A 6,522-nucleotide genomic window follows, 5' to 3' on the forward strand; every position below is an offset into this window, starting at 1 on the left:
AAAGTTCCGTTTTCCCATATTGTTGAAAATCGTGAAAAATCGCCATTTCTCTGACTTCGCCACAAGATGGCCGCCAAGCCGTAGGTCGTGTGGCCATCCCATAATAATTTCAAATGTTCCTGGGCTTATCCCCGACACCTGCCATGGGCTTTCGTTTGCGTATTTCGAAATATTTTTTTTTTGGCCCCCTAAGCGATATTCTTTTTTTTTTACGAAAACGCTCGCCATGATGTCATCGTTTTGGGGGGTCACGTGCAACATGCCAAAAATTCATTTTCAATTTTCCCTAGGTGTGATAAAATTTTGAGGTACTTTTCGTTCATGTGGCGGGGGTGAAATTTTGGCTCAAAGGCGCAGAAAGATAGAATGTTAAAGCAAAAACAATATGGTCCTTGCAGTCAGTAGACTGCTGCTGAGGGCCATAAAAAAGTGAAAGAGCCAAAGCTTATCGTGTTTAATAACTCTTGTGAAGCTTAAAACACATTTAAGAGGCTGAGTATGAAAATATCTGAAAGTACAATTCACACAGATGCACAAGAACTCCAAACTCTTCTGTACTTCTTCTACTGAAATGAACAGTTTGGAAAGATGCAGGCAAGCTTTGAAGATCTGATCTTTGATGATTCAAGAAAAATACATAAAGTCTGTTTTCCTTTGAAACTCCTTCAGGTTTTCTGTTTTCTTCTCATTGTTCTTTTTAAAATATTTTGTCTTGATGCTCATTCAGAAACATTGATTTTGTTGTATCTTAGAATTGAAACTGACCGAAACATTTTCTCTGGGGTTTCATTGAGTTTCATTGAATTTTGAATGTCTTACTCATTTCTAGAGATGTTTTCCTCCACTCCCTATTTCAGGTGAGGAGAGAATGTTTTAACCGAAAATTCCTAAATGATGGAAGATGGCTTTTCTTTCCATGCCTTCACTACTCACTATAGTGCGTTCAGCATTTTGTAGAGCTGTCCAAATCTACATTTCTAAAATCCAGTGCCAAAGAAATTTCTCAGAGTACTTTCCAGAAGAAAAATCAATATCGGCAAATATAGGCTAGAATAGATTGTGTTTGTACATGTTTTGCTGAAAAATGTGTTTAAATTCATTTTTTTTTAAACCGTCCACATTTCATCATCAGAACACAGTGGAGTCATGCATAGACGTAAATGTTTTTATTGGTTACATTTTCATTTCGTGAAATTGGTGACGTCATACTTGAAAAAAAAAAAAAAATTAGTGAGCATGATGTATGAATTGCTTTTAAAATCCAGTGGAGTATATGGTTTAGTAGTAGTTAGGGAATGGGGACATAGCCTAGCTCTTTGACTTACACCTTCATGTGGAACCTTCTTCCTCCCCCCTCGGTTGCTAATTAGCCCTGCCCCATCTTGGTTTTAATGGTACATAGGACATGTAGGACCCATGGGAAGGTTCTTGGACATCAAACAACAAACAGGAGGTGTCATCACAGTGCCCCACCCACCAGCTTTAACCACATCTTTAGCTACGGCTGGCCTGTGTCTCGGGTTAGGGATGCTCAGGACTCCAGGGTGGTGATTGGCTACTTCGCTGGGGCTGGGAAGGTTATCGGGTGGGTGGGGACATGTGCTGGTCTCTGTTCTCTGGCTGGTAGAACACAGACAAACAACTGAACACTAGTGAGGACCTTTGAGCTAGCGGAGTATTTGTATGTGTGCAGATATAAATATAAGAACACACACACTGGACATGTTTGCTTGATGTACAGTATGTACATATGAGTTGATCTATATCTGCATTGTATATATGTTAGTATGCATGTCTGTGATGATGTTTGCAGCCGACAGCTTTATTTGTCACATTTGAGTCTGTGGATGAGTTTGTCTATAGACTGGCTCCGCCCCTTTTTCCAAAATTACACTACAGAAAGAATAAAAGTTTCGGTAACTTGTTTCCTCTTTTGTTTGTAATCCTGTAAAATCCTATTTGATTATTTTAATCATTCTCGTTTTTCTCTACCACATTTTTCCTATCATGTACCCTTTTCCTTCCATCCATCCATCTTCTTCCACTTATCTGGGACTGGGGGCAGCAGTCTTAGCAAAGATGCCCAAACTTCCCTCTCCCCGACCACTTCCTCCAGCTCCTCTGGGGGGACCCCGAGGTTTTCCAGGCCAGCTGAGAGACAAAGCCTCTCCACCGTGTCTCCAGAGCCTCCGCCCAGTGGGACATGCCCGGAAAACCTCTCCAGGGAGGCGTCCAGGAGGCATCTGGACCAGATGCCCGAACCACCTTAACTGTCTCCTCTGGATGTGGAGGGGAGGCGGCTCTACTCCGATGACCATAGGTGAGTACTGGAACGAAGATCGACCAGTAAATCGAGACCTTTGCTTTCTGGCTCAGCTCACTTTTCACCACAACGGACCGGTACAGCGACTGCATAATGGCGTACGCCGCTCCAATCCGCCTGTCGATCTCTCGCTCAAATCTTCCCTCACTCGTGAACAAGACCCCAGGATATTTAAACTCCTCCTCCTCTGAGGAGAACCATGGCCTCAGACTTAGCGGTGCTGACCCTCATCAGCCATTTAAGATTCTTCTGAAAAAAACGCCATACATCCTGGAGAGAAAAAAGAACGAGAATCCTATGAACAGTATTTATTGTTCTCTGCTGCATTGTTACATTTCTTAGATCTTGATGTATTAATATGTATATCTTTATATGTGTTTTCCTCCTTCAGAGGCTCTGTTCATTTCATTCTAATCACTGGATGTAGCTTCTGATGTCGTGTACTGCTGACCTCTTGACCAGGTCACAAAGAGATCTTGATCTCAACGGGTTTTATGTGGTAAAATAGGCAATTAATAAAAAAAACAAAACAAAAACAGAGCAACAGACTGAGAACGGGACAAACACAAGAGATACTCAGCTTTTCTCTATTTGATTAGACATATATTAAAAATAAAAGATTAATTAAAAACAGACTTAAATTGTGTAAGTTCTTATTTTTAATAGTTTTAATAATTAGGATTAAACAGCCAACAAAACCCTCAGAATCTAGATTTGATCAAATTTGAAACTAAAACTTGTTGAAGTCCCTTAAAATATTCATTTTTTTACCGTATCACTAGTAAGTATATTATATAAAACACTGCAGTACTCCAGTGTGACACAAAGTGACACATGTGACAGTTTCATGTTCACTTCAGCTCTTTGATGAATCTGAAGTCTTCATCTTCACAACAGCACGTCCATTCTCTGTGATGAAGGTCAGCTGACCCCAGGAGCACCTGGTTTACTGAAGCCTTTCAGAATACCTTGTGAGGGGCCAAAAAGGCCACATGATGACAACGGAAAATATATCAAAATGGAGTCCAATTTTCTTTTCTCAAAAACCAAAAATAATTGTAAAATACTGTGGCCCTTAAAAGAGGCCAACCAACACCAAATCAATACTGAAATTATTCAGATCTCTTCAACTCTTTGCAGCCGTTTGCCAAAATCAGGGAAATTGATCTGATTCCTTAATACACTAATGATCTAAAACCATCCTGTTTTAGATACAATAGATGGATAGATGGAGGAACCAACATTATATCATATTTCAAATGAGTTATTACCAGAGAATTACATGGATGCTTTTTACTGCACAAAACTTAAGAAATACACTTCAGTGTAAAGGTAAATATATCTTTGTAGAATTTAAAGAAATAACTTCTCTTTTCTAAAAAAAAACTTTATTTTGTATCCCAAAAGATGAAAGAAAACACTAAAAATATCCTGTTCATAATTAATGCAAGAAAGAATTCAGCACGAAACATCAAATGATCCAAACATAACATGCCTGATTTACTAAAACTTTCAGTCTGAAGTTATCATGAAGCAGAAATGTAAACTATTACATGAAGAACAGTTCTGCAAACCTTTAGTAATTCCTGTTTCTTTAAGTAAGGAGCTGGACTGCAGCGGGACAGGCTGATGGGTGACAGCTGCACATAAAGGAAACCATCACAGTTTCAGTCTGAGAGGTTTGAAAAGCATCTTTAGTTCAAAGATCTGAGCGGAGAGGGAGTGTTCTCGTGGACTCCTCCATCTAATGAAATGCAGCAGATAGAACGAGGCTGAAACGAAGGCCACTTTACCCTCTCTCTGTCAATCTGAACCCAATCAGAAACCAGGAGGCTGATGTCAGGCCTTTACATCAGAACCCAGGAGTCCTCAGCTCCCATGTAATACACCGTCCTTACAATCAAATGTGGTCTGCCAGAAGGAACGTTGAATTTGTCATGCATTACAGCCTGCACTCTAAACTCCCATTTTCCCACTCTGATGAAAACTGAACAAATTGTTGGCCTTTCTGGAAACCAGCTGCTGTTTAAGGGCAATCCATGTGCATGCATATGTTTTTGTGTTTGTCCGTGCATGTGTGTGTATGAACCAGATTAAAAAGGCTCGCCGTATTCCCCCCCTCTGGCAATCAGTAAAAGTTGCCAATCACCTCCTCTTCTAATTCCTAAAAGATGAGCCCTCATATGCTGAGGCCCGGCCGCCTCGCCACAGGCTTTGGCACAACCTCTGAGGCCTTCTGGTCTGCTCCTCACCCAGAATGTGGAACCAGGGTTATGGACACAAGAAGGCATGCTCACCAAATGAGAAGTGGCGCCACATTAACGTTACACATTTTCAGCTCCATTCAACACAGCATTAAATCCCAAAAATATAAGGCGTATCGGATGGCAGATGGAAACCATGAATGCTGTTCCCTGATTGTGTGTGTGCACATGTGTAGTCTTTGGAGGACAATGTGAAAATCTGTCTCGTTTCTGGAGGTTATAAAAAAATTAATAATGAAATTTACAAAATATTAACAGAAATGCAGAATTACTTCAAAAGCAGCTTTCTGAATCTGCAGTGTTTTACCCAAAACCTGGAACATGGAGAACAGTGCAGGATAAACAGGTGCATGAGATCAGACTGGCTTCAATAATTGTGTCTTTTGCAAGGAAAACATTCATTTTAGTCCGACTCCGATCATCTCCAGATCTAAAATCGTTCCCTGGGGAGTTTTAAAAATGATTATGTTGTTTCTAGTCAAAAAAAAAAAAAACTTATTTTGTTTTTTAAGCGAGTTTCTGCAGAGTGGCTAGAGTTTAATAAAAATTCACTTCTGAGTTATGGGTGCAGAATAAGCCTGCACTCATTTCCCATTGTACCTCAGTTTACACTCTCTCACTCTAGCTTACAGCCCCTCACAACCCCACGCTAACAATAAAAATGCAGAGCAATATCAAGCCATCCAGCCGTACAGTTCTGATCCAGATTCCATCTCAAACGATCAAAACAAAGAGGTTTATGGTTCTGTTTGTCGGAGAGGAACAAAAAAAAACTAAATGTTTTTTCAAACAGCTCCTGATTTGCAATGATTTGAGTAAAGAAATACTAAGAAACACAGTTTTAATCCATGCTTGTCCTCCATCAAGAGAAAAGTGCTACATGAACATGTTAAAAAGATTTACCACATTGAAAGACGAAGATAAAAAGGAGAACAGCCTTCTCAACAGTCCTCCCATGAAGTTGTGGAGTCCAGTCAATAAGATAGTACCAGAATCACTAATGTTCTTCTGTTCAAAGCAGGGGTCCCCAAACTTTTCCTAGTGAGGGCCACATAACAGTTTTCTTCTCTGATGTGGGGTTGGGGTCAGTTTGTAGGCTAACAGGAAAAGTGCAACAATCACAGACTAAATGTAAACATTTATTGTTTTCTAGAAAGCAACACAGCCAAATTTAAATAATTCATTTCAGCAAACCTCATAGAAAAATAATACTAAAATGTTTTAAAAGCAAGATATAAAGCATCACCTGTGATAATGCTAGCGTGAATGCTGTAAGCTGAATCTGAAAACAATAGTTGCAATAGCTGAAAATGCTGAAATTTATAACTAGCTAAAATATTAGTGAAATGCCAAATTAGCCTGAAAAACTAAAACAATTCTAAATTAGCCAAAACAGAGAGCATTTAGCTGAAACATTAGCTAACTTCAAATTAGCCTAAAAAAACAAACAAAAAATACATAAAACCACCTAGCATGTAGCTGATATATTAGCTAAATCCCAAATTAGCCTAACAAATGGATAAAAAGCCAAAATTGGCAAAAAAAACAGCTAGCATGTAGCCAAATATTTGCTAAAATGCTTAAATGCTTAGTAACTACCAAAACAGTTGAAAAAGCTAGCATAAAAAGAGCTGTTTTTTTAATAGCTGAAAGAGCTAAAGATCTGTAGATGTAAAAAAAATAATTACATATAAATAACAATAATAAAGAAATAAAGAAAAAGTGAATCACTATTAAAGCAATAAATATTCTATCCTTTCCCACCATAGTCCAGACTACAGAGAGGTGGAATAAAAAGTCGCCTTCTATGTGGATCTCGATCGGCGTTTCTGTGTGTGAGGGGCCCGGGCCAAATGTGGAGTTGGGCCTGATGCGGGCCGTAGTTAGGGGACCCCTGGTTTAAAGGCATTTGTCTGTGTTAAAAATATTTCTTTC

The sequence above is a fragment of the Oryzias melastigma genome, linkage group LG21, assembly GCF_002922805.2.
Source record: "Oryzias melastigma strain HK-1 linkage group LG21, ASM292280v2, whole genome shotgun sequence".
Lineage (NCBI taxonomy): Eukaryota > Metazoa > Chordata > Actinopteri > Beloniformes > Adrianichthyidae > Oryzias > Oryzias melastigma.